We start from the raw sequence: 26257 nt of genomic DNA on the forward strand, positions 1-26257 counted from the left end.
GTCCTGACACCACAACAATTGGAGGTTGGTAACTCATTTGTATTTCCCACCACGGCCCCATTACTTTTAATCTTGCATTTTCTCACTAGGGACCCTCTCTCCTCTTTACCTGCAGCCCTTAACGGGACCACACTTCTAATTTTGCACACTATCTAGAAGACGCAGGTTGGTACTTCTCTATATCATGTCCACCACTGGGTATAACGTTACTTAATTTTGTATCTATTTTTTGAGCTTTACTGGTCTTACTGGACCCTGTTCCCAGTCTCTGTAATAAAGTTTAATGTTAGCGACAGCACCCCGGATAGACCTTGTTGAGGTTCCCGATTGAACAGCGATATCTCATAAAGATACTTTTCAGATGGGATCCTTATTTTGTATTGTTTTCTGTAAACAATGTTGTGTTCATCTGTTTTTGTTTTTATGTAAAGCACCATTGTATATAACACTAATTGTTATTTGTGTTTGATTACAGTTTGAGAAAGACCAGAGGCAGGGTCCAAACGTTACTACTCCGTTTATACTCCCTGCTGTGTGTGTGTATATATATATATATATATATATATATATATACAATTTTTGTCTCAACACATGTGAATAAATACATCACATTTTTGCAAAGATATACCATAACAGTGCGGCTGATTTTTCTATATTGGACTTGTTGGGTTTTCCCAAGTACAGCCAGCACCAACTTAAGATAGCTGAGTGCACTCCTTTTTTCTTAAATTTAAATATAGGTCAATTTTAACATTGAGAGATAGAATATCAAAACCCAAAATCCAGAAAATCACATTGTATAAATTACATAAATTTGCATTTTGCAGTGAGAAATAAATATTTGATCCAATACCAACTATTAAGAATTCTGGCTCCTATAGACCAGTTCGACGCTCCTAATCAACTCGTTACCTGCATTAAAGACAACTGTATTACAAAGTCACCTTTATAAAAGACTCCTGTCCACATATTTAATTAATAAGTCAGACTGTAACCTCTACAACATGGGCAAGAGCAAAGAGCTTTAAAAGGATGTCAAGGACAAAATCATAGACCTGCACAAAGCTGGAATGGGCTTCAAATCCATAAGTAAGACTTTGGGTGAGAAGGAGACAACTGTTGGTGCAATACTAAGAAAATGAAAGAAATGCAAAATGACTCTCAATCAATATCGATCTGGGGCACCATGCAAAATCTCACTTCGTGGGGTATCCTTGATCATGAGGAAGGTGAGATATCAGCCAAAAACTACATGGAGGGAACTTGTTATTGATCTCAAGTCAACTGAGACCATAGTCACCAAGAAAACCATTAGTAGCACATACTGTAACGTCGTAAAGGTTTAAAATCCTGCAGTGCCCACAAGGTCCCCCTGCTCAAGAAGGCACATGTGCAGGCCCATCTGAAGTTTGCCAATGAACACCTGAATGATTCTGTGAGTGATTGGGAGAAGGTACTATGGTCAGGTGAGACAAAAATTGAGGTCTTTGGCATAAACTCAACTCGCCGTGTTTGGAGGAAGAGAAATGCTGCCTATGACCCAAAGAACACTGTCCCCACTGTCAAGCATGGAGGTGGAAACATGTTTTGGGGTGTTTCTCTGCTAAGGGCACAGGACTAATTCAGGGCATCAATGGGAGAATGGATGGACCCATGTACCATAAAATCCAGAGTGACAAACTCCTTCCCTCCACCAGGACATTAAAAATGGGTTGTGGCTGGGTCTTTCAGCAAGACAGTGACCCAAAACATACAGCCAAGGCAACAAAGGAGTGGCTCAAAAAGAAGCACAATAAGGGCATGGCCTAGCCAGTCTCCAGACCTTAATCTCATAGAAAACTTATGGAGGGAGTTGAAGCTCCAAGTTGCCAAGCAACAGCCTCAAAATCTTAATGATTTAGAGATGATCTGCAAAGAGGAGTGGACCAAAATTCCTCCTGATGTGCACAAACCTCATCATCAACCACAAAAACTTCTGACTGCTGTGCTTGCCAACAAGGTTTTTGACACCAATTATCAAGTCTTGTTTGCCAGAGGAATCAAATACTTATTTCCCACTACAAAATGCAAATTAATTTATATAATTTATACATTGTGATTTTCTGGATTTTATTTTTGATATTCTAAAATTATAGACTGTTCACGTCTTTGTCAGTGGGCAAAATTACAAAATAAGCAAGGGATCAAATACTTATTTTCCCCAATGTACATAGTCCAAATGGTTGGATCCCAACCATGTCTTTTGCATTAAAGCATCTACAGTAATGAGCCTGTGCAAAGTTTATTGTGAAAAGTGGGAGAGCAGGGTCAACTGTGACCTCGCCTATTGTGATTGGTGCATCCTGTTTTATCAGCTCTGTATACCTGTCACTGTAATCCTGCCTCTTCTGATAAGAAAATGCATGCAAATTCTTCCCTAAAGGAAAGTAAGAATTAGTATAAAAAGCCAGAATGGCAACATTATCATTTAAAAAAAAAAATAAAGATTGTGATATGAACAACAAAACATTGCCATAAAAAAAAGCCCAAAAACCTGATTTTAACAATAGGTTATTTTCTGATTAGGTTCCCTTAGAGTAATCATTTCTCTTTGAACCATTCCCGTGCTGTCATATTACAGACTCTTTTTAGTGGACATTTTGTTCAGTAAAATGCAATTAAGTAGCTCAAGTAGATTTAAATATTAATGACGCTTCCTAATGCATTTTGTCCTTTGAGGCAGATGGCAGGACTATTGCTGTTCCAATTTTAATGTAAGCTTCATTGTGTACGGTGAGGGTTTAAATGCAATTCAATCTACATTTTCGTTCAAAATAATGCAAGCGTTACTATTCAGATAGAGAACGAAATTTTCGCCCCAAAAACATGTACTATAAAAGTATATAGTGAAAAACATAACATAACAAATGGCAAATTGAGCTTCCCATAGTCATTGAAAAAACAACCTATATAGAAAATAAAACACCTGATAATTTGTTGTCAGGATCTCAACATAAAATTAAGTCAAATTTATTCACCATCTCACACAAAAATGTGGTTTGCCATAGAGCGATAACGTAAAAGACAAACAACTTTAAGTGGAACAGTCATTTGGTGAAAAAAAAGGAATTAAATACATTGTAAAATTACCCGTGCTCCCCTGATTATGCTGCTTTTTTCCGTTTTCTTCTGCATCACTCCATTGCAGTGATATTCATATTTATTGCTTTTGGAGCGTAATATGTGAAATCTCTGCTTTGATGTGCAACTCCATGTTTCTTCTGAGTCTTTCACCCCTTCCTTCAAGATGATAGCAATCATTATGCAGGACCAAGACTGCTATACCAGCTGTCGAGCTGCGATTGTCAGCATCTGGGTGGGAGGGGTAAAAACACATGCCCCCAAAGAAGACTCTGGAGAAACGAATAATTGGACTGCAAAGCAGAAATTTCACAGTGTGCTACAGAGGAAACCAATGTTAATATCTCAGCAATGCCCAAACACAGAGCAAACTGTAAAAGAGCTGTAGATTTAGGGTGAATCAGCCAATGAAAACCTAAAAGTCATTATCTCAGTAAATTAGAATAATTAACAAAAAACACTTGGAAAGGCTTCCTAAGCATTTATAAGGTCCATTAGTCTGTTTCAGTAGGCTCCACAATCATGGGAAGGACTGCTGACTTGACAGATTTCCAGAAGACAGTCATTGGCACACTCCACTAGGAGGGTAAGACAGAAAAGGTCATTGCTAAAGAAGCTGGCTGCTCTCAGAGTGCTGTATCCAAGCATATTAATGGAAAGTTGAGTGGAAGGAAACGTGTGGTAGAAAAAGGTGCACAAGCAACTAGGATAACCGCAGCCTTGAAAGGATTAAGAAAGGGCCATTCAAAAATTTGGAGCACCCACTAGGGCCCTGGGGTACTCAGGCCGAGTCCCGGGTCCAGTGGTCGTTAAAGAGGTGGTCACGGTGGCAGTAACCCGGTCTGTGGCCCTGGGCATCCAAGTAAAAGGAAAGGACTTTAAAGGGGTTATTTGAATAAAGAGTGTTCATGACGCTACCTGTGGTATTCGGTTAAGGATAACTAATGCTGCTTAAAGGGATCTTCTGGGGGTGATGGCACTTTAGCACAGATGGCATGACTTCCCACAGGTGAAGCTGGGCCCGCAGGGCTCCCGGTGTCATAGGCAAAGATGGTGTTGTGCCAGAAAGAATCAGAGGACGCAAGGTTGCAGTCTCTTTACCCGTTTACTGTTTTTTATGGCCACAGTCCAGGGTACTGGTAACAGGTGATGGTGAGGTCAAGGCAGCCTGGAAACGATTAGGGATCCCCTTAGCAAGGTGGGTTTAGGAGCCTTCCTTACTGCGCTGTAAAGTGCGTCCCTTGCTGCCTATGGCTTCTTACAAGGTCCTCTTTCCTTCTCTTTCTGAGTCCTAGGACAGTACCAACATAGCAGGCAGCGTGAGCCTTTTTACAGGTGACTCCGGGCTCTGAGTGCTGCTGTGCCTTTAGGTGTAGATGTGGGCAAGTAACTTTCAATCTCCTACCCTCCGGTTCTGCTGTGGGGCATTTAGTCCCACACAGCCTCAAACTCCCGATGTCCGGTTCCTGCACTTCAGCGTGGAGGGAGCCCAGTGACAGCTCCCCTCCAGCTCCTCATTTCTCCTTTGTTCCAAGGTGTTTTTTTTCAGATGAAAATACATTTTGCATTTCATTTGGAAATCAAGGTCCCAGAGTCTGGAGGAAAAGCGGACAGGCACGCAATTCAAGCTGCTGGAGGTCTAGTGTGAAGTTTGCACAATCAGTGATGATTTGGGGAGCCATGTCATCTGCTGGTGTAGGTCTGTGTTTTATCAAGACCAAAGTCAGCGCAACCATCTACCAGGAAATTTTAGAGCACTTCATGTTTCCCCCTGCCGACAAGCTTATTGGAGATGGAAATTTTATTCTCCAGCAGGACTTGGCACCTGTCCACACTGCCAAAAGTATCAATACCTGGTTTAAAAATAACAGTATCACTGTGCTTGATTGGCCAGCAAGCTTGCCTGACCTTAAACCCATAGGGTATTAATAAAAGGAAGATGAGAGACACCAGACCCAACAATGCAGATGAGCTGAAGGCTGCTATCAAACCAACTTGGGATTCCATAACATCTCAGCAGTGCCACAGGCTGATCGCCCCCATGCCATGCCACATTGATGCAGTAATTGATGCAAAAGGAGCCCCAACCAAGTATTGAGTGTATTTACTGAACATGCATATCAGCAGGCCAACATTTCAGATTTTAAAATCATTTTTCAAGCTGGTGTTATAAAGTATTCTAATTTACTGATTATCTCACTCTGACTTTTGGATTTTCATTGGCTGTATTCCATAATCATCAACATTAACAAAAATAAACACTTGAAATAGATCACTTTGTTTGAAATGACTCTATATAATATACGAGATTCACTTTTTGTACTGAAGAACTGAAATAAATTAACTTTTCGATGATATTCTAATTTAGTGAGTAGCACTTGTACGTTCACATTATTGTGTTTTCATATGGACAATTGATTGATTAAATGGATAGGCTGCCAACAAACTATGATTTTTTTTGTCCTCATAAAATATGTTATCAATGACAAATAAGTGTTTCATCATTTGGTCACCAGACTAGTTTACACAGGGCAATTATCTTTATTAAGCATGTTTACAAACGGTCATTTAGTCAATCTGTACTTGGGCCTCTATAATGAGTTTAATAGATATCTATTTATGATAAGAAGTCGGTCACGGGAGTGATACTGGACCAGGGAGATCCCACTTAAACTATTACTAGAGCCTTAGCACCAAAAAACTGCCTTCACACAAGGTCAGTAAAAAAGATAATTTTATTAACCAAACAACAAAGAAATATATATATAAGATACAGTGGGAATACACCTAAAACACAGGAATAGGCGGGCTACCCAGGCATGAACCCCATAAGTAGTAGTATCATACTAATAACAACCAAACCATATTGACGCAAATAATCATTGTGCAAGTGACCATGTACGTGCCTTAAGGCCTCACTCAGATGAAAGTTTTTTGCCGTACAAAAAAAGCTCTGAATTTCATTGTGATTTTCATCAGTTTGGTCAGAGTTTCATCAGTTTTTTTACTGATGAGAAAAGAAAAGTTCCTTTACCTTCTTTTATCAGTCAGTGAAAAACGGACAGCACACGCATGGCATCTCTATTTTCACTGAGTGTCACGATATTGTATGAAATGTAATATGATTTCGTAGCTTTGCTGTGGGCTAAACCCCCCCTTCTCTCTTTGCTTCTATGTGTGAGTGAAGATTTTTTTCTCAATGCTCTGCCTCGCCCCCAAGCCAGAAAGGTTTATTGCGCTTGTGGCGGCACAAATCTCCCACCCGCTGAAACTGGTCTGATCTCTCGTTTAAAACATGAGGCTCTTTGTCCTAATCTTGTAAGATTCTGGGCCACCGATTTGGGTTAGGAGAATAATAAATACATATTGCTAAAGTCCATCGGCGGATCTATCAGCCACTGTAAGCGCTAGCCTCTAATTCCAACAGGTAAAAAAGTACAGATTTCTCTGGAACTGTGTGTCCCAACTAGCCCGAATTTAGTATCTATAGAGAGCAAATCTTATTACAAGATGGATGAGGGGTGTGTTATGCCAGATTCTCCAGCAAAGATATGACAATCATAAGAATGGTTGGAGAAAACTGTACAGCTGAGGAAAGAGGAGGGCGATCTTAACTCAACCCCTTTAGTGATGTCACGAGGCTGGAGTTTAAAAGTCTTTACACTTAACCCAGCCTGGTTTTGGCAGAATTTTGATTTAAGGAGCTGTTTCTATCCAGACTTCCTGATGCACTGGGACATTTGGGGTTCCGCCTACCAACATGGTTTTGCCTGACATGTGGTGCCGCACATTACAGTGATGAATATGCGGCTCCACCTCCCATAGGGGTGGAGCCGCATATTCATTACTGTAATAAGCGGAACCACATGACCGCTCATACAGGAAGAGCTGCGACGCTGAGAGGATGGAAGCGCCGAGGGAGCTGGGTAAGTATTTTAATGCCAGCGGGCGGGCGCACAGGGGGTGGGAGGGGGCAGATTACCGGCAACTTTATTTTAAAAACAAAAAAAAAAAAGATTTTTCATTCCTTCTTTCCAGCGAACGTTGCTGGGAAGAAGGGATGAATACCGGCTTCAGCACCGCACCCAGGGGACAGCGCTTATCTGTAGCGCTGTCTCCTGCACAGTCCGTGTGGTCCTCAGTCGGCACACGGGCGGCACACGGCTGCCGCACGTGTGCCATACTGATGTGCTATGTAAGCACACGGACACACGGACACGGATAATTCCGGTACCGATTTTTCCGGTACCGGAATTATTTGGACGTGTGGGACAGGCCTAAGGCTGCCGTCACACTAGCAAAATTTCGTCAGTATTTTACACCAGTATTTGTAAGCCAAAACCAGGAGTGGGTGATAAATGCAGAAGTCGTGACGTGTTTCTATTATACTTTTCCTCTGGTCATTCATCTCCTGATTTTGGCTTACAAATACTGATGTAAAATACTGACCAGATACTGAAGGTGTGAACGTGGCCTTGCAAGACCCATAACTTTCATTTTCTGTCAACATCGCTGTATCAAGAGTTGTTTTTTGTGGAACGAGCTGCAGTTATCAATGACAGCTTTAATTTTATCATTTATTATATTGGAAAACAGGAAAAAAATTCCAATATATCCTCATAGGGCTGGAAAATGTTTCGCTTTTGCACTCTTGTGCTCTTTTTTTTCCCTCTACAGTAGAAAGACAATTGCCTTTTATTAAAATAAAGTAAAAAAAAAGTATTTTAGTCTTTTTGTTTTGTATTGATAGCATTTGGTGTTCATTCACAGTTTGGGACATAAGACAGGAGAAAACCCTACCACTGTTTTGCACCACAATCAATAATCAGTTCAACAAGGGGCTGGGTTTTTGTAAACCACCACTTCAGCAATTTTTTGTATTTAATCGGAAGAGTGGTGTCACTAATATATGCTCCCGGCCACTAGTAGAACACTTACCAGCAACAGTCTTCAACTTTTATCTGCGCCACTCCGGTCATCTTCGAAAGTTTATAACCAAATGGATCACTCCTAAAGATGTAGGTCACTTTTCAGTCAGAACGATGCTCTTATAGACTTGAATTGAAAGCTTGTGGCTGTCACCTCTGACTTCTGGTCAGTCAGAAGCTGCGCAAACAAGATGGCAGAGTGGGACGACAGAGCCAGGAACAGCTGAAAACGGCATCAGAAGCTGCCCTCACAAGACGGCAGAGTGGGACGACAGAGCCAGGAACAGCTGAAAACGGCATCTGGTAATTGGATTACTTGGGGAAGGGAACTTACATTAGTGCCACCACTCCAGGTCTGAAATAAAGAGGATGCTGAAGTGGTGGTAAGACAGTAAGAAAGTAAAGGAAGAGTGAAAGAAAAAATATACTGCGCATGCATGCTCGATAATATTCTGAAAAATCAGCATGATAAAAAGGCTTGTGAAAAAGCCAGCCATGATGGATGTGAGTCAGTTTCTCACATTCTCTGACAGAAAGGAATAATTATATTGCTTAGTTTATCGGGAGCAGGAGTAAAGAGAAAAGATCAGGAGGAAAAGTTCATGTCTGGACATGTGTAGCCTCGTGGAAAAAGTCTTATTTCGTTCACTGACAAGCACTGCTCCGTGGTCAGCAGTATTTCCCATAGGGCAGTCATGTTAAGAAAAAAAAAAATCAATATTGACTCTTGACACATTTTCATTTACATGAGAGCAAGGCTTTCAGTCCGAGTACAAATCAATACCCGGCTTTTAATGCTACTCAGATGGTTGTACTATGGAAAATACAAAAGTCTATTCCTTAACAAAGTTTAGAGTCTTGGAATATACCGTTCTTTGGGTACATTTTGTCCCTATCAAACACGAAGACAAAACAAAGAATGGATCATGATTGATCAGAAAAGTTTCTATCATAACAGAAGTCCCTTGATATTTCCTCATTGCAATCAACTTATTTTTACCTTAAACTACCTCAGTAGCCCAATTTTACCAGCATGATAAAAGGGAACCTTAGTAAAGGGAAAACTGGGACACAAATTAAGTGTTGGGCTTTTGTACCCAGGATATAAATGCTTGAACTTTGCTTCCCCCATCATGCTATTTCTATGACAATTGATCCAACATGCAACCCCAATGTATGCAAACAAAGCATTTGCTCTATAAAGGTGAATAATATTAAGATTATAGACCTTATAGCAATGAGGTTTGACTAATTTCTTTAATGGCCTCCACTAGTGATGAGCGAACGTGCTAGGATAAGGTGTTATCGGAGCATGCTCATGTGCTAACTGAGTGACTTCGAAGTGCTCGAATACTATGTATGAGTCCCTGCGGCTGCATGTTTCGCAGCATTTCAACAGCCTCAACACATGCAGAGATTGCCTAACAAACAGGTAATCCACGCATGTGTTACAGCTATCAAACAGCCGCGAGACATGCAGCCACAGGGACTCGAATATGTTTTTTGAGCACGCTGAAGTCACTCGGTTATCACCCGAGCATACTCGGATAATACCTTATCCCAGGATGTTCGCTCATCACTAGCGGCTACCATAGTAGCCATTTGTGATTTTCGCTCTCTACACCTTTGATTAAAATGTATGGTTAATTAAGCATAATTTAACTCCTTAAGGACCAGGGGTATTTCCATTTTTACATTTCCATTTTTTGCTCCCCTTCTTCACACGGTCATAACTTTAATTTTTCCATCAATATGGCCACGTGAGGGCTTATTTTTTTGCAGGACAAATTGTACTTTTGAATGGCACCATTGATTTTACCATATCTTATACTGGAAAATGGGAAAAAAAAATCCAAATGTGGTGAAATTGCAAAAAAAGTGCACTCCCACAGTTGTTTTTTGAATTTTTTTTTTACCATGTCCACTAAATGCTACAACTGACCTGCCATTATGATTGTTCAGGTCATTATGAGTTAACAGACACCAAACATGTCTAGGTTATTTTTTATTTAAGTGGTGAAAAAGAAATCCAAAGTTTGTAAAGAAAAAAAAAAGTTGACATTTTCCGAGACCCGTAGCGTCTCCAGTTTTTGGCATCTGGGGCTGGGTGAGGGCTTATTTCTGGACGCCAAGCTGACATTTTTTTTAATAACATTTTGGTTTGTATTCAATCTTTTGATCGCCCATTATTGCATTTTATTGCAATGTTGCAGCTACCAAGAAATCATAATTCTGGTGTTTTGTTTTTTTCTTGCTACGTTGTTTACCAACTGGATTAATTCTTTTATATATATTGATAGATCTGCTCTATGTAGCAGAAATGCTCACTTGCTATGAGCGCCAACTGCTCCTGCAGACCCCGGGTTGTCATGCCAACCCATTGGCGACTCGCAGTCATGTGACACAGGCACCGATGGGCAAGGTTAATGACACGCTTCCTGCGCGTGTATGTTAAATGCCGCTGTCAGAGTTTGACAGCGGCATTTAACATGTTAACAAACGCGGGTGGATCGCAATTCCACCCACGGCTGTTAGGGGCACATGACAGCTGATTGTGGAGGAAACTGTATGTCTCTGGAGTGTGGGAGGAAACTGGATAACCCAGAGGAAACCCACACAAACACGGTGAGAACATACAAACACCTATTTGTAGTCCCCATTTCCATCAGCTCTAGTAGTCTCAGTTCTCAATGAAGGACTGGCAGGACAGTCTTCTGTGTATCTGTAATAGGGTCCCCCCAGACCCAGAACAGCTCGTCTATATGTGACAGATCGAGTTTGGATATTAGTAGGACAGGAGTTTGGTAGAAAGTACTGTAGCAGGTCATTGTCTCTTCTGTCCATGCTAGTAATGAACATGTTTTGAATGTTAAGCTTTATGTCTTTCTCTCCATGTGTCGAACTGAATATTTCAACTGCAGTGTGTTGAAAGCAGTAAGTAAATTCTCAAGCTTTGCCTTTTTTTTTAAATTATTCATTTTGTTATATAACAACTCATTTATTTAACATGATGCTTGCCATCTGTGTCCATTCTCACACTAGACATGACTTTTCGGGCCCCACTGCATAAGATTAAGATCCAGGATTCTATATGGGTTAAACGTTGCATACTTTCTGTTACTGCACACTAATATGAAAAACTACTTAGATTATATAATAGTGAACCAGAAAAAATACGCTCATTCTTCTTATCTTAAGTCATAGCAGAATCACTTTTGAATGTATCGATGAGATGAGAATTTGATAAGACAATTTTATCATAGAGCATGTTAGATCTCAGTACCATGTGATAAATTACTACTAATGCCAGTAGACAATCTTATGGTGGCTTAGTTTTCGGGTGGACATACAGACTGTGCAGCTGCACGGGACTTTTTAGGGGGAGCCCACTCAGGAAGCTGGTGTGCAATCACAGCACTTGTCCTGTGTAGTTATTTTTTTTTACAGGATCTTGCTCAAATCCTCATGTAGTATCTCTTTCAAAGATGCAGGACCATGGGAAACTAGTGAAAGGCTTCTGATTTCCGGCTCTGCTGTGGGGGTTACCTTTTTTATTTCATTGTGTTCAGCCTTTTTGTAGTTCCTCTTTGACAAGACTCAAAAATACAGTCTGTGATATGGCTTGCAAAAACACTAACAGTGAGCCACAGGTTGCACTTTTGTGATATAAGAGGATTTTCTCTGCCTAAAAATCTTAATAGTATTACTGTCCTTCTTTACCAGGCATAATGTACTGGTATATACATTATATATTGATATGCTTTTTTTTGCTTATATAGCGCTATCTTATTCCGCAGCACTTTACATGCATTATCATCACTGTCCCCGATGGGGCTCACATTCTAAATTCCCTATCAGTATGCCTTTTGAGCATAGGAGAAACCGGAGAACCCTGAGGAAACCCACGCAAACATTGGGAGAACATACAAACTCCTTGCAGATGTTGTCCTTGGTGTAATTGGAACCCAAGACCTCAGCGATGCAAAGCTGCAGTGGTAACCATTGAGCCACCTTGCGATATCTCTACCTGCCAGTACATTATGGGTAAAAAAAGAAGCTGAAAAGAATTTCTCTATCAACCACAATTTCAATATACATTCTGTTGAAATGTTGTATATATATATATATATATATATATATATATATATATCACTAACCAGTCATTAATATAGACATACTGTATTTAATATCCCTGTACATATTACAATCCATACAACACATTGGAGATATTATTCATGATGTAAAAAAAAGTGGTGAAATAATCTATATCTGAATTAAGCCAAAAATGTAAAGTTAATAAAAAATGTATTGTATACATATGCGTATTGCAAATTGGCTTAAATAACCTGCCGAGATGGATGAGTTTGGTTTGTATAAGTCTAATGTGCATGGCCATCTTAACTTCTCAATTGTCTTATTCCAATATCATTGTCCCAATCAGAGAATTGTAGCTAGATTATCTCTTGTGTTAAAGCACCACTCCAGCATTTTTTTATTTCCGCAATGGAGTGGTACTACTAATCTAAATTCCCTGACTCCAGTATTATACTTACGAGTCGCTGTGTTCAGCTGCTCCCAGTGCCTCTCCGGTTCCATGCCACCATCTTGTGACCGCAGCTTCTAACTGACCAGAAATCAGAGGTAACAGTCACAAGCGCTCAATGTAATCTATGAGAACCTCGTTCTGGCCTTGACTTACATTGAAGTGTGACTTCCAGATCGCTCCAGCAAACATTTAAAGATCCGAGAGGCTAAAATCTGCTGGAGACTCACGGGAGCAGCAATGATACCAGATGAAACCAGCAAATGGTAAGTGTGAGACTAGGTGTAGGGAACCTAGATTAGTGACACCACGCTGGCGCGGCAATAAAAAAAAACCAATGGATTGGTGCTTTAAATGTCTCATTCCTGCAGCTATCACTACTAATTAATCTCTCTGCTAAAGCTGTGTGGAGATGTGACATCACGAAAAAAGGAAACTATGAAAAGAAGCTCTGCATAGTTACATCTTAATTAAAATAACCTACAAACGTTTTCTGGGACAGTTACTTGAAATTATTTCACTGCTAGCATCAATCATATTACAAACATCATCTTATCTCTTGAGCCAAAAAATCTAATTAGTAGCAATCATTAATCTTCCTATAAGCACAGTGTAAAAAGTGCATATGAATCAGCAGCTGAAAAATATCATATCTAAGGAAATCTAAATTATGTATGTAAATTTAAAACATTTTCTATTTACTCGGGGGAAGCTAAAAAATACTCATACTTCAAGCACTTAAAATTACATTTTTTTCTTATCTGACTGTTGTAGGTTTTGCTTCCTTCACTCTTTTCGTCTTTTTTTTTATTATTTCTGGGCATATTTTTCAATTCGTAAATAAACATATAGGAGACTTTTATCAGTTTTGTACCAACCTTGACATTTTTTTGAAAAGTGGGTGGGACTATGCATAGAAGGTGTTACTAATGTAACTCCACAAATTGTTAAGGGAGCTTTGTATTGAAATTTGGCACCTCTGAATAGGGCTTTCCTGGATAGACTTTGGCGCTGGTCACTCCGTTTACGATGTTATAGAGGCACCCTGACTTTTGCCCCTTAAGTTGGAACAAAATTGTCAACAACCTGTTATATGTAACTGACGGATGAAACCAAAGTAAAAAATACAGGTAGAGATGTATCCAAGAGTGAATCCAAGGTTAGGACCTAGAAGACTGAATCAGAGGCAGAATCACAGGGCAAGAAAGAGTTATTTCAGTACAAGGTCAGCAACAAGTACAAATCTAAGGATGAAAAAAAGGAATAATATGTTCAAGCTGAGTCAGATATCAGAATTAAGACAACAGAATATAGCTCAACAGAGTAGTATAGTACCTTTAACTGGCAAGGACAGAGTGACCAGAGAAGATTAAAATAGGGTGCTATGCTCAGGAATTGGGCCTACGCTTCAATTGGCTGATCAAAAAAGCTAATGTGCATAAGGGCTCGTTCAGATGAGCGTATAATATGATTAAATGCTGATTGAGTAAAAGTCAGCACACTTAACAATGTCGCTCTATATGGCTAGGCTATTCAGATGAAACATGTATAACATTGTGGCTGAAAACACTGTTCTACAACCAAATTGGTTCAGAGACAAAAGCAGTTGAGGTTAACTAATTTTGTGGTGCTGAAAATGAATATGATGCTTAAATTTGCTGATTTGCTCTAATTTTCAAGCTCCAGAGAAGGTTGTAATTACTTATAACACCTTTCACGCAGGCTTATAGAAAAATTACATCTTTATTATTTCATCATCATTATTGCTTTGTTTGCGGCTAGTCTACTACATCATTTATTTAGACTAATGAGCCTTCAGTATTCTATCATCTTACGGTGACCAATCAAAAATAGTCAACTCAGCTCTGATGACGGAATCCTAATCGCATCACCTACTTTTCTAAATGCTTTCTGTAAGGTATACAATTTTAGGATTTCTTATCTTACAGTAGTTTCTTAGCCTATAGACATTTTTTTTCACATATACCTGGTTCTTGCATTAACAAAGTGGATAGTTTTTGCTACATATGTGGAGAAGTCCCTTTTGCATCACAAAGATGAAACTTGACTACCATGATAAGGAAATCCTACAACCTGTATTTTGGCTGCAGAATAGGGGATCAGGACATGACTTGGGCTCCACACATATGTTGCAATACATCTTACCCAGTAGGTGCATAGGAAGAGGCAATCGATACCTTTTGCAGGCCCAATGATCTGGAGAGAGCAAACCGTTCACACTACCATTTTCTATTTCTGCATGGTACCCCTCGTTAGAAAAGGAATTTCGAGGAAGAAGTGGACTTTACAGTATCTGAACATTCAATCTGTTATATGCCCAGTACCACATACAGAAGAACTGCGGGTTCCTAAAAGCAGCAGAAACATTTTCAGTCTAGTCAAGTGAGGAAGAAGAGTGCACTTGGTGTCACAAAGCATCTTCCTCATGACCCAGCTTTCTCTCAGCAACCTCAACTAAACCACACCTAATAACGCAAAGTGAACTGAACCATTTGGATCTGCCCAAGAGTAAGGCTGAGGTGTTAGGTAAGGAAAAGGTTGCATTGGTAGCATTCACAATAGTGGTAACTAATTTTGGGGAATATAACTAAGTGCATATAACTATGAAGATTTGGTAGAAAATCTCAAACTATAATATGATCTTAGCTGTAACATGTCTTTAAAGAAAATATTAATTTCTTACATTTGCATCTAGACTTTTTTCCATGAAAATGAGGAGCAGTGAGTGACGAGCACGGTGAGAGATTTCACCAAGATATTGTGGCTATGGAGAAAAGATATCAAGGAAAATTGAATCCATCAAATGCCTGCAGATTACTGTTGACAACTGTAAGAGATGATCTGATGAAGGAGTACAAGAGACAAGCAAAAAAGTGCTGTCACTGAATGAGGACCAAATTTTGTAATGCAATTTCGTTAACTGTTTATAATTCACAATAGTGTTTAGACATGTTTTAGCTATTTGAATTGTTACTACGCTTCCTCTAAATAAATATCAGAAAATTGGCATAACAAAATATTCTGCATCTTTACATTTGCAAAAATAATAATATTACAAAGTACTGAAACTTTTATGCATTAATTATATGTAGCAGTAAAAGGAAATCTCTTTTGCTCTCATAGAAACCAGAGCCAACTAAACATTTTCATTGTCAGATTTGAATTCAGGAAGTCAGAATCATTAAGATATGGCAAATTGTATAGTTGAACCTGACAGCTTTTGAAAATATGTAGAACAGTGAGAGTGTTATCCAGAAAACGTGGACTATTTTTCATGGGCTTGTCTGTATTTAGCCAAAAAAAACAAACAGTTGAGTAGTACAGCAGAAAATGTTAACCAGTTAGTGACTTCATGTTGGGTAATATTTATGCTGCCCAGCAAAAGAGAATGCTACACAAATTTACACCAGAAAATTGTCATAAATTATGTAAGAAATCTATGACAGTTCATAACTGGTTTAGATTTTATTTTCTGCTACATGGACAGCTCATGGATGCACTACATTTTTGCGGCCTGTTAAAAAATATGTTGCATCTTTAAATCAAGTAACAGCAGCACAAACAATAATAAATATAACTGAGTCTATGATTACTCTGCATAAAAATCATTAAAGGAACATTCCATCTACATTTGTTGTCTGTTTGAATAAAATCTATTATTTTGTCACAAAGGTGACAATGGTAGTGTTCTTTAATGAGTCTACTAAAAATTCAAAAAAGGAGTTTCTCTCTACTTCCTATTTAACCAAAAGGTAGAATTTTTAAGGTCATTATTGGCAGTTGGAAAAGTCTGCAGCAAAGATGATTGCTTGCATAATTCAGCTATCATTGCACAGCAGATAGGGTGGATTGTGCCAATGTGCTTTATGCTGAGAGAAAATATTGGTATGAAAATGCTAATTATACAATTAAGGCCTGATTCATCCAAGTTTTTACGTAAGAGTACTTGGTGGAAAAAGTTTGAAAGTCACAAAATGTGAGCGCAACGCGAGGTTGCACTTACATTTTGTGACTTTTGCCATTCTCATGCTATATTTGTCCAGCTCTGACAAAGTGGGTGAAGCTGAAGTGGGACAGGGCTGTAGCAACCCCCGGTTGTCAAATTCACAACGAGTGATATTCCTTACACCACAAATCTCCAGTCCCCAAATTCTTCATGAATCAGGAATGTCTGAATCCAAAAAAAGGCCCCTTTATTGCCAGTCATGAAGAATCGTGTCCTAAATGTTACAATGTGATGAAAAATTACTATCAACTACAGAAGATAATTTTTTGTCAATCTTGGCTTTTTTTTTTCTTTCGACAATTCTTATCATAATTGTTGAAAAAGGAGACAATTATAACAACTTAACTTATAAACATAACTTAAAGCTCCAGGGCTCCAGTGTTAGTTATACTGGTTTTTTCCTATGTGTGCTGTAATATTCTGCATCCTGACTTCTGGCGCATGCGCAATGTGCGCGATAAAGTTGAGGCAAGTACACCCCACTCCACTAGGTACAAAAGCAGGATATCTAGATCTACTTGTGACTGTGGACCCTCTTTGACATGTCAACCATGCCTTATTGTCTGTGATTACTGCCCTGACAGCATGACGATTCAAAGTAACAGCCACATCTAGATGACTAGGAGACAGTAATTTGCATATTACACATATTCCATTTTTACACTGTGCCTTTTCACAAAGCGTTTATGAATAAAGTAGAAATCACAAGTGTGCTAAGCAGAAATTGTTCCATCTACACAGAAAGTAGCCAGGATGGTTAGCTAAAACCAACTTACAATGTAAAGAAACCAAACCAAGTTTTGTACTCAGGAGACAAGTTTCACCTAGATTATATTTTGTCTAGCAGAAATTTATTTTCTTGCTACAAATCCTTATGTTAAGACATTTAATCGTAAGGTCATAGGGCAGTCTCACCCATGTAACCCAATTGTCGTCATTTTTCAAACCGACAGCCACATTAATCACAGCTGGGACATTTTAAACACATTTGTCATAGTCCAAAAGGTTTGCAAGATCCAGTTTCTAGTTTAATAGTTTGATCACTTTTGAAATGTAATAATTTTGCCCCTGCTGGATAAGTTACATTTTGTGGCTTACTGCTCGGCCACATGTAAGGACTTTAAAACTTAAGGAAAATAACTGTAAAACATCCCATATGTAAGGCTCATATCTTACTTTGCTAAGATATAATTCTTAACCAGTCCAAGAATGGGCCACTTCCCCCTCTGCCTGACCAGGAACATTTTTGGGTTTTATCATACATGTACTTTAACAGCTCTAAAAAATGTTGTTGTTTGGATATGCAAATAAGTTTTCTTCAATTTTTCACAATACACTGGGCTTAATTTTTTGTCATTTTCATATTCCTTTTTCTTTGCTGATGCTTGGAGAAATATGTAATGAAATACAGGAAATACGTGTTTTTCACATTTTTTTATTACCAAAAAAGTAAGCTAAGAGCATTTTATATTGTGTTATCTTTCTGTAAAAATATTTTTTATATACTGGACAATTTTTTCCAGTGAAGGCAAAGCTAGAAACAGTGATTCAGAATGGCAGAGTCTCTTTTTTTTAATGTATTTATACTTTATTTTTATGTATTTACTTATTTCATGCACTGCACACCCCCAAATGTCTTAAAGTCTTTTATGGGGTATTTTAGCATATTGTTACTTTCTTTTTACTGCTGATTTTCCATTAAACTGGGGATAATATATTAGTTCCAGTTCCAGAGGAATTTCAGTCTTCTGCTTGCATAGCAGAGCAGACTGGATCTTGTAGGATCCAGCAGCTCATGTTTTCTTTCAACACCCAGTGATCACATGACTGCTGAGTTTGGAGAAGGAAGCACTGTCAGTGCTTCCTGATCTGTATACAAAGTGATTCTTTAGCATTGTGTACACGGTGATATAGAAAGTAAACATGGTAATAAACCATGCTTATGTTCTATGTGGGAAGTCTGGTTGTGTCTGACAGCTGGCTCCCCAACTCCATAACTGTAGTCAATGTATACATTATTAGCATTTTTGAGGTATAATCCATATTAAAGCGACAAACCCAGACTAATCAATTCAGGCCCCATAAAAAATAAAACAATGTATATTTGCCTCCCACAGTTGCCATTCCAGCGATGTTGGCATCACTATTTCTGGCAAGTCAGGTGACCTATATGAGGCTGTGAAGATTGGGTCAGCAGACTTGCGGCCAGTCTGTGCCTCATGGTCTATATATGCATATACAGTATGTCTGAATCAAGCTTTAGGGCATTCTAAAAAAAACAAGCAGCAAAAGCAAATTTTCTGAAGAGCACATAACTTTTTTAATCAAAACACATTAAGGAAAAGTATGCTAGCTTTCTGAGGGCTGGATTGTGCAGTAATTCAATCCATTTTATATGCAGAATGTGTGACAGTCACTTATTAGAAACTAATGAGAAAAAAAACACAAAGATTTGAAGTCTGTACCTTGATTAACTCAGTGCCACTGACATGACAGTTCTGCATTTTCCACTTTGGTAACAATACTAGCAGAATGTGGGATTTCAATTATGCAAAAGAAAAAAAGCAGTCTCTGCTGAGATAATTTGCTACATTTACATCCTAGTCTTATCGAACAGGATTATTCAGGATATCATCCTGCAGCTATCTGATAATCATCACAGGACTGTGGAGGTCATTTGTCCATGGTCACATAATCATACCCCTAAAGTCTTCAGTCTTTTTTTAAATTGTACACTCCATGATTAGAGAATGATTTTGCAGTGATTTCTTGATTACTTTAGAACCTCAAACTCACCTCATTTCAATAAATTTGTTCATGAACATACAGTTTAGCGATGTTTTAGATGATGCATTATGTCAGTTAGACTTCAGTTATATAGAAACTACTCCAAAGGTATAAAAAGATTTAAAGAAAAACAAAAAGAGATTAAAACAGATGTACAGCAACCTGTTGATGAGATGAATCCCAAACATAAGGTCAATGTTTCCACCTAATTAGAATATAATTTCTTGTACTTAAAGGGAACCTGTCACCCCCTCAGGTGTTTGTAACTAAAAGAGCCACCTTGTGCCGCAGTAATGCTGCATTCTGTCAAGGTGGCTCTTTTAGTTTGGGTCCCTGCCAACGCTGAAATAATAGTTTTTAGAATTTGCCCTTCATACCTGCAGTTTGTCCGAGGGGCATGTCTTTTTCCCTCTGACACAAATGCCTCCCAGACGTCACTCAGGACCTCCGTGCGCCAGGCGCCGCCTCCATTTCCTTCCTGAACGTCCCCGGCGCCTGTGCTGTAAGTTCGAAGGGCAGCGCAAACTGCGCATGCCAGAAAAAAACTTACAGTGCAGGCGCCGGGGACGTTCAGGAAGGGAATGGAGGCGGCGCCCGGAGGCCCTGAGTGTCGGCTGGGAGGCGTTTGTGTCAGGGGGGAAAAGACATGCCTCCCTGAAAAACTGCAGGTATGAGGGGCAAATTTTAAAAATGATTTGTCCATATATATTTGGACAGAGACAACATTTTTCTAATTTTGGTTATAGACATTACCACAATGAATTTTAAACAAAACAATTCAGATGCAGTTGAAGTTCAGACTTTCAGCTTTCATTTGAGGGTATCCACATTAAAATTGGATGAAGGGTTTAGGAGTTTCAGCTCCTTAACATGTTTTTAAAGGGAACAAAAGTAATTGGACAGATTTAATAATTTTAAATAAAATGTTCATTTTTAGTACTTGGTTGAAAACCCTTTTTTGGCAATGACTGCCGGAAGTCTTGAACTCATGGACATGACCAGACGCTGTGTTTCCTCCTTTTTGATGCTCTGCCAGGCCTTCACTGTGGTGGTTTTCAGTTGCTGTTTGTTTGTGGGCCTTTTTGTTTGAAGTTTAGTCATTAACAAGTGAAATGCATGCTCAATTGGGTTGAGATCAGGTGACTGACTTGGCCATTCTAGAATATTCCACTTCTTTGCTTTAATAAACTCCTGGGTTGCTTTGGCTTTATGTTTTGGTTAATTGTCCATCTGTAGTATAAAACAACGACCAATCAGTTTTGCTGCATTTGGCTGGATCTGAGCACACAGTATGTCTCTGAATACCTCAGAATTCATCCGGCTGCTTCTGTCCTGCGTCACATCATCAATAAACAATAGTGACCCACTGCAGCCATGCATGCCCGCGCCATCACACTGCCTCCGCCGTGTTTTACAGATGATGTGGTATGCTTTGGATCATGAGCTGTACCACGACTTCACCATACTTTTCTCTTTCCAATATTCTGGTAGAGGTTGATCTTGGCTTCATCTGTCCCAAGAATGTTTTTCCAGAACTGTGCTGGCTTTTTTAGATGTTTTTTTAGCAAAGTCCGGTCTAGCCTTTTTATTCTTGGTGCTTATGAGTGGCTTGCACCGTGCAGTGAAGCCTCTGTATTTACTTTCATGCAGTCTTCTCTTTATAGTAGATTTGGATATTGATACGCCGACCTCCTGGAGAGTGTTGGTCACTTGGTTGGCTGTTGTGAAGGGGTCTCTCTTCACCATGGAGATTATTCTGCGATCATCCACCACTGTTGTCTTCTGTGGGCGCCCAGGTCTTTTTGCATTGATGAGTTCACCAGTGCTTTCTGTCTTTCTCAGGTTGTACCAAACTGCAGATTTTGCCACTCCTAATATTGTAGCAATTTCTCGGATGGGTTTTTCTGTTTTCGCAGCTTAAGGATGGCTTGTTTCACCAGCATGGAGAGCTCCTTTGACCGCATGTTTACTTCACAGCAAAACCTTCCAAATGCAAGCACCACACCTCAAATCAACTCCAGGCCTTTATCTGCTTAATTGAGAATGACATAACGAAGGGATTGCCCACATCTGTCCATGAAATAGCCTTGGAGTCAATTGTCCAATTACTTTTGGTCCCTTTAAAAACAGGGCGGCACATGTTAAGGAGCTAAACTCCTAAACCCTTCATCCAATTTTAATGTGGATACCCTCAAATGAAAGCTGAAAGTCTGAACTTCAACTGCATCTGAATTGTTTTGTTTAAAATTCATTGTGGTAATGTCTATAACCAAAATTAGAAAAATGTTGTCTCTGTCCAAATATATATGGACCTAACTGTAAACTAAAAGAGCCACCTTGACAGAATGCAGCTTTAGTGCTGCACAAGGTGGCTCTTTTAATTAAAACCGCCTGGGGGGGAGTGACAGGTTCCCTTTAATGTAAACATTTAAATAGCCTTTTTTGGTTATTTTAATGTGTCTTAAATATTAGTGTTTATTAATTTCAATCTCCGCCCACTCTTGGCATCCTGCTCAGTAGACATAATGCAGTAAAACTTAATAAAAGGTGGGCAGTGGAGATCCAAAGGGCGCTACGCTCTGAGTCTGGAGCCACCCACGTCAGATAAGAAAAGTGGATTTATTCAACACACAACACGTTTCAGGGATGATACTGATAATTACTAGTAATGAGCTAGTATACTCGTTGCTCGGGTTTTCCTGAGCACGCTGGGTGATCTCTGAGTATTTGTTAGTGCTCGGAGATTTATTTTTCGTCACCTCAGCTGCATGATTTATGGCTGTTGGACAGCCTGAGTACATGTGGGAATTCCCTAACAAACAGGCATTCCTCACATGTACTCAGCCTGTCTAGCAGCCGTAAATCATGCAGCTGCGGCAATGAAAATTAAATCTCTGACTACTAACAAATACTCAGAGACCACCCACGCGTGCTCGAGAAAACCCGAGCAATGAGTATACTCGCTCATCATTAATTTTACCTGATGAAGGGTACAGATCATCCCTAAAATGCATTGTATGTTGAATAAGTTGACTTTTCTAGATCTTCACTGCCCACATTTTATCATTTCTCACTATGATATATCTTTATAGAGATTAAAGCTCCATTTCTTTGGTAAAGAATTCCAAATCTATGTTGATATAAAGTTAAAACATTCTTAGTATAGCAAGTGATGACATACCGTATCACCAGGACATGCCATAACTTACTGATCAGTGATAAGTCCGAAATAATATCTAACCTCCTACTTTCCCAGTGCCTCTCCATACTTTACAGTCTAAACAGGTATATAGGTGACAGGTAGCCCAACTGGACTGGGAAATTGAAATTAGAATCCAACTGGAACTGTTACTTTGGACGTGTCCCTGGCTGTCTGCACTCAATGATCCACAACCTCTCACTTTAAATGACTATGTTGGCAATCTGACTATGTTCGCCAAATAAGACTAGAGGGGAGGAATTTTGGGGAGTGTTCAGTGATGTGGCATTGTACATCAGTAGGCCACCACAAGGCATTTGCAGTGCACAAACTATTTCAATGAGGTTTTGCTTCCAGTTGGTAGCTCTGTATTAGCAGGTGTGCCAGACACCTACCAATCAGAATAGAATAGCATATGCTAACAGTGAAAATTCTCATTTAGGTTTTTATATTGTTATCATGAGGTTGGAGATAAAACACTGAATTCGACTATGCGTCACTTATCAAGGTTTGTGCTATTCTTTACTTACAGTGAAGGTTTTATTACAAGGATATTATCATTGCTTAGACTAGCTGGCATGTGCTTGCTAGTTTGATTCACCCTTCCTGATAAGCAGCTCACTGTCAATAAATTATAAATATAATGATCATGGTGTGGGTGGGGTTAGCTTTCTCAGCTCTGCATCAGGCTACATCTAAGAACTCTGATTGTCACGATCTATGTTTGGATTCGTGCAGCTCTGGTTTCACTGTTTTAAATATAGCTTTTTGCTTTCAGAACCAGCAGGGATTAATATCAGTTCCCCCCCACCCCCTCGCTAGCAATGAGCTGTAACTTAAAGGGACACTGTCACCTGAATTTGGAGGGAACAATCTTCAGCCATGGAGGCGGGGTTTTTGGGTGTTTGATTCACCCTTTCCTTACCCGCTGGCTGCACGCTGGCTGTAATAATGGATTGAAGTTCATGCTATGTCCTCCATAGTACACGCCTGAGTAAGGCAAGATTGCCTTGTGCAGGCATGTACTACGGAGGACAGAGAATGAACTTCAATCCAATATTGCAGCCAGCATGCAGCCAGCGGGTAAGGAAAGGGTGAATCAAACACCCAAAAACCCCGCCTCCATGGCTGAAGATTGTTCCCTCCAAATTCAGGTGAAAGTGTCCCTTTAAGTGTGGCTAGGTCAGCTGATGTGGGTGGTGACCACTCCCACCACCCTTTAAATGGTCACCAGATGCATCAGCTGACTGTTGGTGATAGTGCAGTCTACAGTGACCAAGCCTGGAGGAAGGAGCCTGTTGCTGTGGTGTCTCAGCTGGTTTTGTTAGCTCGTGATCCTGGTGTCTTTATTCTGCTGTGCTGTGCGCTGCAGCAGAGGAAGCTGAAGCTAAGTTGTGTTTTTACCCCGTCCCTTTTGTGTCTGCAGTGGTGAGGCTAGCGTCCCTTGCCAGCCAGTGTACTAGCCAGGGCAGTATTAGGTTTCAGCGAAGGACGAAGTTCGTGACTGTGGAGGGGGAAGGACCCGCTTAGGGCATTAGGGGAGTACAGGAACAGGCTCAGGTTTGAGCTCAGGTGGCGACCATCCCCCATTTCCCTATCAGTAGGGCCTTCCTCTCCCCATTTCTATCCCGTTGTGAGTGTGTTGCGCTGTCCGCTGACCGAACCCCCGTTGGGTCAAGTCACATTGTGATATTGATTGTGTCAGAATGGCTGCACCTTGGAAACTAAGTGATACATCATTGGAATCAGTGTATATTTGCCTACTTCATGCTGCTCTCAGATAAGGCAGCAAAAACCTACTGACAGATTTTCTTTAAAGGGGTTGTCTGGTAAAAATTGCACTGATACATAGGGTTGAATAATTGTAAAATAAGAATCACATCACAGCTCTACATACCCTCCCCAAGTCCAGTGCTACCTATCCATCAATGTGTTTAATTTTTTTTGATAGTCTGTAGCATTGCAAAACACATCAACAGTGAACATGATTGCTGCATTGAATCACTGAGCTCCAAGTCTCTGCCAAAAAGAGATGGCACAAATCACTGAGCTCAGTGATTTTGCTGCACAAGTGAAGTGCGCTGTTGACATTATGTTACCACTGCAGCCCATCACAAAGACTGACAAAGTGGTGACAAGACAATGCTGAAACCAGGGAGAGTGAATTTTGCTGGGATTATTATTTTAAAGGTATGATACCCTAAAGCACAGTAGAATTTTAGACTGGAGTGGGAAAAACCTTATAAATCCCTTCCGTTATTTTTAGGAGGAGCCTCCTGCATATGAGTTTCAACCAGTCTTGAGATCCAGAATATAAAAATGAACTGATGTCAATAGGTGATAATATAGTGATAATAATGAGTTAGGGACAAACAGTAGTTTGATTTCAGTCTTGCACAAAATATATTTTATTTACCATTAAATAACACTACTTTATGAAAAGTGATTGCAATTTTATTTTTACTAACAATGACGGTTTCTGCAATTCCTGATTCCCTGTATATGAAGACATTTTTTATATGTAAGGCTTTGCTTAGCTGTTCACTCAAGAGCTTCCTCAGACAAACAATATGAAAAGATTCACTGATATTAAAGATTTAGAAGTAGAATAAAAAGGATGTTTTTTTGGAAAAGGAATCAATATAGTGTAAATCTTGAAATTTCAATCTAACGGGCAGTCATTGGATAGCCTCATCATTATCACAAGAAGTTTTTCACCTGTCGGCAACTGTCTTGTGGTTTCTACAAGAATGAAAATCAGAACAGAAGGAAAATAATAGTTAGAGATGAATGGGCAAATATATGTAGCTCATAATGAAAATCAAGAGGGAACAAAAAATGCTCCAAGTAATCAAGCTTGAAAACTATTGTTCACAGAGTCTGTATGGCGGCACAGAGAGTGCCCACAATTTTGGAGCCGTCGACAAACCATGTGCTGCCATATAGTGTCTCTATATGCACAGAATTATACTATGATACTCCCCTAGAATGTAAGCTATTGTTTCATTTTTATTTCGAATGAGGTGAGCTAAAAAGAAAAATCATTTGTATAATATAAGGTCCTATAAAGTACTATTCTAATGGCACCGATTGTGTCACTGGCGCAGCCTGGGGGTGCTGTCAGGGGGCATGGGAACAAGCGCAGGGAGTAAAGGAACAAAACACACAGTGCGCAAGGACCTGAGACTAAGCAGTGAGCACAGGACCAGGAACTAAGCAGTCACATGATAACGGGGGCGGAGTCACCACACGTGCGGCCAGGGAAGGCAACTAGGAGCATGGAGTACATGGCATAGAACTTAAATGTAGTCAAAGGAGAGCAGAGGGTCGAAAGCCAGACGAGAGTGTGGTACCTAGGAATAAGGCGGAGAGTAAACCAGGGATCAGGTAACCAGGAAGGACAGGGCAGTGCAATGCAGGATACAGAGGCAAAAGTAAGGGGACAAACCGGGTCATAAACAGCAAAAGCTCACATGCACAGAAGCACAACGATTATGGACGAGTAACCTGGGTCAGCAACCACAAACCGAGTAAACGGAAGTATCACCAGCACCAAAGCCAGGAACTACCAACATTAAATAGCCGCCCCAAAACCAAAGAGAGGTGGACTCGATTTAACCCTGACCTGACCAGGATGGAGGCAGAACCATCCT

The 26257-nt window shown here is 39.8% G+C and overlaps 1 protein-coding gene across 4 annotated transcripts in view; it reads right to left on the minus strand.

Moving 5' to 3' along the window:
- Window positions 1–26257, minus strand: part of HS3ST5 (heparan sulfate-glucosamine 3-sulfotransferase 5) — a 430773-nt gene that overhangs the window by 83389 nt on the left and 321127 nt on the right. Inside the window, exon 3 of one of the 4 annotated variants that reach the window (XM_069726167.1) lies at window positions 2365–2416. The exons of the other annotated variants lie outside the window; for them this stretch is intronic. The gene's annotated coding sequence lies outside the window, so the exon portion shown is untranslated. The remainder of the gene's footprint in view (window positions 1–2364; window positions 2417–26257) is intronic. 4 annotated transcript variants of the gene reach the window in all.

This window comes from Ranitomeya imitator, chromosome 5 (genome assembly GCF_032444005.1).
Source record: "Ranitomeya imitator isolate aRanImi1 chromosome 5, aRanImi1.pri, whole genome shotgun sequence".
In the NCBI taxonomy this organism is placed as follows: Eukaryota; Metazoa; Chordata; class Amphibia; order Anura; family Dendrobatidae; genus Ranitomeya; species Ranitomeya imitator.